This window comes from Mustela lutreola, chromosome 1 (genome assembly GCF_030435805.1).
Source record: "Mustela lutreola isolate mMusLut2 chromosome 1, mMusLut2.pri, whole genome shotgun sequence".
NCBI lineage: Eukaryota > Metazoa > Chordata > Mammalia > Carnivora > Mustelidae > Mustela > Mustela lutreola.
This window is the reverse complement of record NC_081290.1, coordinates 265688896-265700844: the sequence shown is the minus strand read 5'-3', so window position 1 is coordinate 265700844 and position 11949 is coordinate 265688896. Positions and strand designations below refer to the sequence as shown.

Below are 11949 nucleotides of genomic sequence, written 5' to 3'. Positions count from 1 at the left end.
GTAAACCTGGTGATTCACAGACCTGTACCCCTGGGGATAAAAATATATGTTTATAAAAAATAAAAAATTAAAAAATAAAAAATTTTAAAAAAGGCTCCATTATGAACTAGAGTAAATGCAGCTCAGTATACATACTTTGGGATTGGAAATGAAATCTAGTATTTCTTTTTACAAATATACACAGAGACATGTTCATTTACATATAACCATGCATAGAAAACTGTGTGTATATAGCATGTTTGTACATCAAATACCACATGATCAGTTCTTTCAATTCCTATTTCTGGCTTACTAATAATTCCCTGTATCATCCTTCCCTACTTACACATATTTATATTTTTTAGAAAAACTTGATAGGAAAAAAAAATCCAGAATATTCGTATCTGTCCACATTACTTTCATTCACTCTACACACTTGTATTAAAGGGCAACTTTATGTCAGTCCCCACCGCTCTGAAAGCATTAACATAAGGAACTGTCATCAGCTAATAATATTACAACACAAATTAGGTTTATTCTATTATTTAAATTTAACAAATAAACATGTATTGTTAAATTGCTATCCTGGATCCTGATGCAAACGCAACTGATACTATCTTTGCCTTGGAAACATGCACAGTCATGTAAGGGAAAGGGTCAGTTGCATAAACCAGTGACTACGGTAAAAATTATAAAATATGCATTTATACAAAGAGCCACAGAGAGTAAACTCTGCAAAGGAAAGTCAAAAAGGAAATTCTATTTGACCTTCTTTCTCTATCCTCTAGCATAATATGTTATTGAATTTTCTACAGAGAAATATGTTTCCCCTTTAGGATGATGAGTCCCAACTAGATTGAAGGAGCTAAGTGAATAGAATAAGAGTCCAGCCTCTTTTCTCAAAAACTGATGAAATCACACTAACTCTCACAATAATAAGCATGATTTACTTTTTCTCAAGTAAAATAGGAGGCACAGGAAAAAATATTTTTATGGTGCGTTCAGTAAGATGGTACTCCTCTTTTTTGTATTAGCCTTATTAGAGCTGTCATTTTGTCTATATTACCCAATTTAGAGTTCCTCAGTGGGACCCTACTAGTCCATACTCCATATTGAGAAATGGAAAATTACATGCTCACCATAACCACAATGCCAGTTCTGAACTGTCCTCCGGAGAAAACATATAGTTCGTCACTATCGGCTATAATTATTTCTTGTCTTGAGCCAGTGGTTTTTGAAGATATTTTAAGGGCTAAGTATTTGTAGTAGGCTTCTCCTACGAAATGTTACCTGGAATGTGCTATCACCAGATTTGCCTAATTGCTTCATCTCAACACTTAAAGATTTCAGCTTAAATATTACTTTTCCCCCCAGGCTTTCCTTTTTTTTCTTTTTTTAATTTTTTAAAATATTTTATTTATTTATTTAACAGACAGAGATCACAGGTAGGCAGAGAAGCAGGCAGAGAGAGAGGAAGGGAAGCAGGCTCCCCGCTGAGCAGAGAACCTGATGCAGGGCTGGATCCCAGGATCCTGAGATCATGACCTGAGCCAAAGGCAGAAGCTTTAACCCACTGAACCACCCAGGCGCCACTCCCCCAAGCTTCCTTAAACCATCTCATCAAAAGTGGTCCCTCTAAATGCTAATCATTTCTCTTCTACTTTTTTTTTTCTTTTTAAAGATCTGAGTATAGCTGGCACACAATGTTACATTAGTTTCCAGCATACAACACAGTGATTCAACAACGCAGTATGTTAGGCTATGTTCACAAGTGCAACAGCCTCTGTCCCCATACAACGCTATTAAAATGCCATTTGTTATATTCCCTATGCTGTACCTTTTATTCTCATGCCTTATTCACTTTATAATGTAATCATTATTTTCAGTTGTGCAATATAGTCATTCACACTTCCACAGAATACCCGGTGCTCCTTACAACAAGTGCCCTTCTTAAACCTCATCATTTACTTGACCAGTCCCCCACCAACCTCCCCTTGGTCACCATCAGTTTGTTCTCAGTAGTTAAGAGTCTGCTTCTTGATTCGCCTCTTTTTCCCTCCTTTGCTCATTTGTTTTGTTTTTCAAATTACACATAATGGTGAAATCATGGTATTTGTCTTTCTCTGACTGAATTCTTGGGGCGCCTGGATGGCTCAGTGGATTAAGCCGCTGCCTTCGGCTCAGGTCATGATCTCAGGGTCCTGGAATTGAGTCCCGCATCGGGCTCTCTGCTCAGCAGGAAGCCTGCTTCCTCCTCTCTCTCTCTCTGCCTGCCTCTCTGCCTACTTGTGATCTCTCTCTGTCAAATAAATAAAATCTCTAAAAAAAAATTGAATTCTTTTGCTTAATAAAATACGTACTCTCTAGCACCATCCATGTCATTGCAAATAGCAATATTTCAGTCTTTTTTTTTGTAGCCGAATACTATTCCACACATGCAAATACACACACATATACATGCATGTATGTGTGTGTGTGTGTATCTCACATTCTCACATCTTTTTTCCGTCTCAAATCTAGGGTTAGGGTTAGGGTTATGGCCAGGATTGTGGTTAGGATTAGGCCCAGGTGAAAGAGAGAATGTGCCTGGTATTCTGTAGTTCAGAGACTTCTCCAAAGGATTAGGTTTAGATTTAGTGTGAGGGTTAGGGGAAAATCTCCTGCTTACTAAAAGACTTGAGATTAGTTTACCTTATCTGGATACTTTTCTTCTTCTTCTTCTTCTTTTTTTTTCCCCAAGATTTTATTTATTTATTTGACTATCAGAGATGACAAGTAGGCAGAGAGGCAGGATGGGGGGAGGGGGTTGGGAAGCAGGCTCCCTGCTCAGCAGAGTGCCTGAGGCAGGGCTTGATCCCAGGACCCTAAGATATGACCTAAGCCGAAGGCAGAGGCTTAACCCACTGAGCCACCCAGGTGCCCCTGGATACTCTCCTTTATCTGTGTCTTATAACATAATCTAATCATAGAAATAAAAGCCATCATTTTGGTGTGACATGGACAGCAGGGGCAAGGAAACTTGGGAGCTATTTTAGAATCCTATATACCATGAGGACTAGTACAAGCCAAGGAGTCAATAAAACCATGTCATCAAAACTAATATTTAGAAAACAGTTTGAAATTTCAAAAATATCCTAATTTATCTTTATGGGAAATACCAAGATTTTATTGGACTTTGCTGTCCTTATTTATAATTATGTGTATATGCATGTCTGTGTCTGTATGTGTTGGTTCACTTTGCTTTTGTTTTAACTTGTTTTGCCTTTGCTTTGGGTGTTTGCTTATTTTTTTTAATTGTATATGGAGGACAAAGGTAACACTGTAATTTCTGAGACCCTTGAAGGACCAGTAACTAAACTATTTATTCACAACATTACAAAATATGTTATGTATCATTTTTCTTCTTTTTTTTCACTTATGCACAAAATTAAATAAAGTTGTTGGTATGCTCTGCTCTAGAAGGCACACTTTGTAAGGTCAAAATATTGAATACACTATAAAATTGATAAGTTATAGAGTTTATAGATGTTGAAAAGCATTTTAAATGCTTCCAACTCCCTATGGAAGAATGATTTCAATTTCTTCCAATGCCCTATACTGCAAGGAATTTAAAACATTTGCTAAATGTATTAAGCAATAACAACTCACCAGCCATGACTTTAGAGTAGACTGATTTGATTTCTTTCACTCTAAGTTAAAAGCAGACACTGACAGAGAATTTGCTTAAATTAAAATACCTATAAATACATCTTGTAGGTTATGTAACATGATTTAATTCTACCTATTTTTCTAATAATAACCTGACACCAGTAACCAAAGGCTTGGTGAAAACACCCATAAATTATCATTTGTGTATAGAGCAAGATAGAACGAGACTAAACATGATATCCTAAAATTTATGTTTATTCATAAACAGAGTCACAAAATAGATGCAGGAGGTTGCACCTGTTTAAGGCACATACTCTCCCAGGCTGCAATTAACTGAGTTTCATCATCTCCTCTAAATGAGATTTCAGCAGTGGGATGGAGTTAATTAAGTGCATTCTGTGAAAATAATTAGTGTTTGTGGAATATGTAAATGGAATGGCTGCAGTAGGTATATATGAAGATATTATATGGGGATTATTACATAGCCCTTCAGATTTCAGAAATTACCAAGAGTAACAAGAATAAAACATTCACAGGCATGCATGCAAAACTCTCTCTATGTAGACACAATATTATCAAATTATCCAAGTTGATTAAAGCTTCAGCAGCAAAGTAAAGGTGCAATATTCAAGTGACTTCATGTTTCTACAAGTGAAATCGAAAATAAAATAGCTTTTTCTCAAATTACCTAAAATGTCAAGTAAAAGTGGCTTGAAAATTAAATTAACTAGAAAATTGTCTTTGTTTTTCAGCAGATAAAATCTTATTGTCTTCCCAGAATAATTATAAAATAAAAAGTGGTCTTATCATCTCCCACTTTATTGTACTGAAACCAGTAGGAAACTGGATTAGTTCCTATTGGATAAAATGGTTGTAATGGGTCAAAGGGAAATTTCTGGTTGGAACCAAAAACAACACTTCTGATACATATACAATAGTCCCTTAAAGCTCTCAACTAACTTACTTCCAAGGAACTTTAATTGTATATATGTTAATATTATTGTAACTTACAGAAAATGTAATTATTAATCACAGCAAATCATAGAAAATCAAATTCAAAGAAATGAGACTTAACTTAGTGGAGGCTGTCCTGACATAGACTCTCTCTCTCCCTCTCTCTTTTTTCTTTTTTCTAATTTCAAAAACAGGTTTTATTATTTTTTGAAACTCATTTTTTGATGTTATTTAATTTGAGGTTATAATAATGTATCATTACACTATATAATAGTGTGTTATTAATTTGGGGGTAGAATTTAGTGATTCATCAATTGCATATAACACTCAGTGTTCATTACATCAAGTGCCCTCCGTAATGCCCAACACCTTATTACTCCCCTCCCCTCTAATAACCCTCAGTTTTTTTCTCTATAGTTGAGTTTCCTATGATTTGGCTCCGTCTCTACTTTTATCTTATTTTATTTTTCCTTCCCTTTTCCTTTGTTCATCAGTTTTGTTTCTTAGATTCCACAATTGAGTGAAATCATATGGTATTTTTCTTTCTCTAACTTATTTCACTTAGTATAATACCCTCTAGTTCCATCCCCATCATTGAAAATGGCAAGATTTCACTCTTAGAATCTCTTCTCTAGTCATCACTATTTTCTTCATTGTTGGGCAGGTATATTCGTGGTACAAGTCATGTTTGTAAACTTAACACAGCATTGAATAAGCTCTCTCTTCTACATGATAAAGTTTCAAGTCTTTAAAGGTAGCTAACATATATTCCTGTGTTAAAGCAAAACTTATCACAGTACAAGTATTTTTTATGTAACATAGTTGCTAGATATTTCACCTTAACTGCTTATCTCTGACCCCACACTAACTTGCAACTGCTCGCCTTAGAATATGCAACCAACATGACTAAAACTTAACCTCCTGATCATTAAATCTGGGAATCTGGAAGGACATAGTCTATTGATACTAGCAAATTATATAAATTTTCAAGGTCATACTGAAGATTATTTATTTGGCCAATACATAAGATAAATGGTACTTTGCTTTAGCTTGACTTCCTGGACCTTTATGAATCCATTTTATTCTACTAGGAATTTCATGTCAGAATATAAACTCTCTATTTTCCTAACTGCATAATTAACATTCAACAAAGCTTCTAATCAAAGCATCCCTTTCTCATTAGTATAGTTCTGACAGTTTCATCATCAAGTGGCAAGTGTTCCAGCAAATTGTGTTGATATCCTATCAGATATGTCAAGAACTTGATCTTCCTTTCCATTAAGTCCGATTAGGGACAGGAACCAATTTCCATTATGAAAATGTGACTGAAAACAAATGAAACTTTTCCAACAAATTCTTCTAATAGAAAATGGATTAAGCTCACACTCTCCTTCCTATATATTCCACATGCGCCAAGTATTTCTGAAATACTAGTTGAATAATTTAATATTGATAAACTGGTGTGAAAACCGTAGGAAAAAACTCCTTAAAATCAATTAGCTATTTGATTACGGTCAAGCTTTGAAAGACTGCAGAACAAAACAAAACAAAACAAACAAACAAAAACCAAATTGAATCTTAGAACTTATCCATGACTAGGAATTGCATCATCATTTTAGTAGTTATGGCTATTTTAGGATGGATTTTACTTACTTTTCCATTTATTGCATTACATTTGTTACATGTATTCTGAGATTACCTAATTTTGAATTTATTTATCTCTGCTTTTTATCATAAGCATATAAGACTATCACTAACCAATAAAGTTGTACTTTTAATTATACTTATATCTACTTATAAATATCTAAATTAATTAAATTTATATTTAAATATTTTCATAAGAGATTTCATAATGATTTTCTTTTTGGTTCACTGTCATTTTTGATTCTGTATCTTTACTGATGATTAATTTTTAATATCCTGCTTCATCTTCAGTCTTGTTCCTAACACTTGCACTGTATAAAAAGACAGTATATAAATAACTTGGGAGAGAAAAACAAAAAAACCCTCCATTTGCATCCAGGTTTTTGTATAGTAAAATATTTTACAGTAAGAATATCCCTCTTGTAGCATCCATCTAGGGATCAATGGACCAAGATGAAGCTGGTGAAAATGTAAATAAGTTATCCCAAATTAAGGGGGATTTAAGAATTACTGTGTTCATGTTGTAAAAAGTTCATAAAGCTACGTCTTCTGATAATTTATCTAGAACTATGAATAAAAATGGAAATAAGATTATTAAAAATGTTAAGGGTCTGGGGAGCTCCTGACTTTTAGAGAGTCAACGGTAGTCACATGGATTAGCTCACCATTGGACAATGGGTAAGGAGGCCTCTTGAAAAGTTCAGGTATGATTTTTTACTAGTGTAGAATTTCTGAACGGATCTTAAAATGTTAAGAATGACTGTTGCAAACACTCTGAGCATCAATTTGGCATTTGTTCTACCAGTTTCTTGACAGAGTCTTTCCCCTTTTCAATCTAGTTTCAACCCAGAAGCAGTGGCTTTCTACTTTTTCAAGCTTTTATAAAAATTCTCAAAAATATGGTAAAAAACTATAGTAGATTAAAATACACAGATTTCCACCACCTAGATTCAACAATAGTGCATATCTTCCTATAATCTTTCCCACTACATGCATATCACACACACACGTGTTGTGTGTGTGTGTGTGTTTTGCTGAGCCACTTCAAACTCGTGGACAAAGCACTTCTTTCCTAAGTACTTCAGTATGTGTCTTTGCAAAATAAAAATGTCATTTTATCTAAATGAAATAATGCTATCATGATGGAGATTATTAGCAATAATTCCCTAAGAGCTTCTGTTGCAGAATGAAATATTTAAATATTCCAAATTATACCTCAAGTGTCTTTTGTAAACCTTTTTCTTTTCCACCATTTCCCAATCAGGACACTCAAAATAATTTCTTTGTTTCTTACCCTAGACCAGTTCCTACTTTTAAAACTGACATTGAGTTGTTCAGGGACCATCTTGTTTGTAGAATATCCCATATTTTGCAATTGTCTTACTGGTTTTGAAGACGTTGTTTGACTAGTCCTTTCTTCTATGTTTTCTCTACACTAAAGGCTAGATTTAAAATTACATTGTAACTTTAATGTAGCAAGACCTCAATATATGCATCAATCAATTGATCAAAGTGCTTAAGAAATTAATGAACACAGAACATATGCACACTTTTAGTCCAAACAAAGTAATGGATATGTTAATGTGCTTTTTAAATACTCAGTTAAGTTTAATAAAAGCAAATCAAATTTAAAATTTCACTTTCTCCTTAGCATTTAAAGTTGAGCTTTAAGTATAGCATTGCTTCCCATAATATTGCATATTTATTTTTTTTAAATGCTCTAAATACATGATTTATATATATATATATATATATATATATATTAGTTTGATGACAAATATATCTGATAAATGTGATAGCTATTTGTTTCATCATTTTATTTTTTCTGTTCTACTTCATACGATTTTGTCCTAGCTTATTTTTGGTATTTCACCAAAAGGAAGTCCTATATTGATGTAAACTGTAGCAAAATTATTCCTCTATTCCCTGCTTGGTATTTTTTTTTTTAATTTGTATAGGCATAAAAGCTTTTTCAAAATATCACCTGTTAAAACTGTGTTGATAAATTAATCATTCTGTATGACTTCCAGGCATGTCTGTCTTTGAGATATGAAAAACAACCATATGCATGGACAGTTACTATAAAAATTTTGCCAATCATGCAAAAATCAAAATTAGTGAACAATAATGTGATTGCTACATGATGAGAATATAAACAAAAACTCAAAATGGTAGTGAAAAGGATGCATAAAAGCATTACCCAGATGGAATATAGGGAAACCCTTTTTCCTAGGTGCAGAGTCGGTGAACAAAAGCATTATGGATAAAATGAGTTTTATTTTGTTTTCATCTATTTGTTTCTTTCCATTCTAGAAAGCATTCTGAGAAAAACCCATTACTATACAACAAGCACAGAGCTCTTCATTGTTTTTTAACATAGTAATCACCCAGTAAATATGAGGCACCAAAGTAAATTGACAATGTTCAATTATATGAATAAGTTTTCTACATTAAAATAAAGGAAAAAATAACATGACATATGGGACCAGGAGTATATGCTATTCTCCCAACTTCAAAAAAAAAATTATTTTCTCTGCCTGATTGCATAACCAAACATAAAAAGTCAGTAAGTCTATGAAATACACATTCACATAACTTATATTTGGCATTTGCTTATTTTGGAAATAATATTCATTTGTAATTTTCTCATCATTTTTTAATTGGGATTTACGACATCTTTCTAGAACCAACAGGAAGATACTGGAGAAAACTGAAGTTGATGAACCAATCTATGGTCCTGCTGCTTTACACTCACTGCACTCCTTGACAGTTTGGATGAGTTTTCAGTGGACTAACAGATTTCTACCATTTCGATTTCCTGCTGCAAGAAAGCACATTTGTCCTTCTAAAAGTAACACTCAGTCTCTGCTACTTAACAGTGGCCAAAAAATGTGAGTTCAGAATCTCCTAGAAAATAAAGTTAAAAGGGATCAAGATTTAACTGTCTAAATATCTAAGATTGTATATATAACACTGGTGTATAGTTTTAGAGAGTAACTCAATAATTCAATAATTCATCTAAGAGCTGTTGGTTCTGTCTTACATTGGCCAATTGAGATAGAGATATCAATGTCATATTTACTGCCCAAAGGGAGAAGCCTTCTTGTACTCGAGTTCATGAAAACGTGGATGTTCTCACAAAAAGGTCAGGAGATGTATTAGTTATGGTAAGTCAGATGCATCCAACAATATCTGTAGATTTAATACAATAGGAGTTTATCGCCCCTTTATACAACTCCCAGATGTTGGCAAATGCCCAATGATGTTCCAGGTCATTCAAGAACCCGGGCACCTCCCATAATCAGGCTCTGCTATTTTCAACAGGTAAATTTTAGACAGCAATAAAAAGAGAGAGAGAGGGTGATGGGAAGCTGATCTACTTCATTATGCCAGTCCAGGAAATACACACACACACACACACACATACATAATATTAGCTCGTAATGTTTGGGGAAAATACTGGTTCATAGCCTCAGCCTGGGTAGCTATTCTCAGAAGTATGTGTATGAAAAAGTAAGGAGATATGAATTTCTGATGGGCAAGTACTAGTCTCTGCTGCAGGTGGAAATTTAAAGAGGATTTTAAAGTGTCATTCTACTGAAATAACAGGGTCTCCTTCATTACCACCACCATGAAGTAAATACCCTGAAAATATGTTCACCTTTATGCCTTATCAATTTCCCAGGTACAGTTTTTTATTTATATCCTATTGGTAAAATTTCACAAGAATAACTTTAAATTTATTCAGCAAATATGCCATTATTATTAATTAAGGAAGATTTATTACCTTGTTTCTAAAATGCCAACTATTGTACATAAAAATTCATTTATGCCATTTCACCTGATCTTCACACTAACCCTAAAAAGTAAGTATGACAGTTTTCTTTGCAAACAGCAGAACTAAGGCTAGAGAATTGAATAATGTATAGAATTGATGAATCATTATGTTGTATATCTGAAATTAATGTAATAATGTATGTGAATAATACTGGAATCAAAATTAAAAAAAAAAACTTCATTAAAAAAAAAAAACCACTACAGCTAAATATTAGGCAAATTGTCCAAGGGTGAAGTGGAGACCATAAAAATCAGAGTGTGGTGAAGAAAGAGGAATGAGACATCAGGAGCTACTGAGTATGACCTGTCTTATGAAGTATGGAGATCTATCAAGTTACAGAGACAAACGACACAGCCACAATATAGGCAGGGTGAAGGAAGTTATTAACAGGAAGAAGTTAATTATTAATTAATACAATGATTAAGAGAGGGCAGAAAGGCACATGGAGAAGGAGAATTTTCAAGAACATGACAGAGGGAAGGAGAAGAAATGTTGAGCATGTTTTTCTGAGACTGGGAGGGTACTGGAATCAGTCCACACGTGGAGAATCCAACATGGTCCGGCAGAGAGATACCACTCTCCTTAAAATGAAAAGGAAGGAGGGAAGTGTGAGTATCAGGGTAAAGGAATTGTGTTTGGGGAAAGGAATTGTCCTTGGGGCAAGGAAGCCTGAAAGTTAAAGGATTTTACACATTGACTGAGTCTCAAAGCTTGTGCCTTGAGTGTAGGTTTCAACATCTACTGGACGTAACTCTTTGTTATCTGGTGGGTGGTTGTTGAGCATGCTTTGTAAGATATTCCATTAAGAGTTTTAGAAAACATGTCCTGCTCATTTGTTTCATTCACATTCTTTGCTCACATACTTGTAAATACCAATGATTGTGAATATGAAACGGGGGAACACAACTTAAAATAGAATGCTTTAATGTGTTTCAGGTTTAAAAATTAAATTGAGTTATAATTCTTCTTAACACAATGACCAAAGGAGGAGGTTCTTATCCCAGGAAGATAGCATAATTATTAAATATTTTATTGATTTTTTTCATCAAATATGGTTCTTTTTAATTGTGTTGAAGTCTTTATATTTTAGTTTCATTGAAATGTTTGGTTTCTTCACTAATAGCACCTCTCCTGAAAGAAAACGAGAGCATGCACAAATTATTCTGTAGGTCTTGAAAATATCTTTGTTAATAAAAAAATATATATAAGTAACACTTACTTTGTAATAGGCACTTTTAAAAGTAAATTACATATGGCAATTCACTTAATTTTTATAACTGGCCTATGAAATAAATGCTAATTTTTTCTTTTCTATTTTGCAGATGAAGAAAACCGAGGTAGAGAGAATATAATCAATGGCCTTGGAGTCTGCCTTCCCTTACGTTAGATGAACTCCAGACTTGTTTCATGTAGTGAATCAATATTTTTTCTTTGAATAAGCTAGCTTGGTTTACATTCTGTAACTTCCAATTTTAAAAATGCTGATGGGGTTATTTTTCAATAATATAGATCACTAGTGATTCACTGTCCATTTTCTGTTATACAGACCTTAAGCGAATATGCAAAAACCCTGTGTGGTATGAATCTTTTCCTCCCTCATTTGCTTAAATCCCACACAGCAAGAGGGTTCTTCAGCACTTGGGGCTTTAGTGTTACTTCCCTTGGACAGTTTCACAGTAGTCTGACTGTTATACCTACATCTTGTCGCTCTGACTCCCATCAATACCAGAAATTGCTGATTAATAACTAGTTATACTCGAGCTCCTCCACACCAGTAGGTAATCTCTTCTCTGGATTCCAATTGCTTTTACAAAAAATAGTTTTCTTCATAACACCTGCTTACACCACTATGGAGGAATGTTCCTTAGGGGGAGAAAGAAAAAAAA

At 33.9% G+C, this 11949-nt stretch overlaps 1 long non-coding RNA gene across 1 annotated transcript; it reads left to right on the top strand.

Moving 5' to 3' along the window:
* The first annotated feature begins 10538 nt into the window (after positions 1-10538).
* Positions 10539-11583, top strand: LOC131822151 (uncharacterized). Its single transcript, XR_009350098.1, has 2 exons — positions 10539-10671; positions 11386-11583. It is a non-coding gene; the product is annotated as an uncharacterized LOC131822151 (long non-coding RNA).
* The last annotated feature ends 366 nt before the right edge of the window (positions 11584-11949 follow it).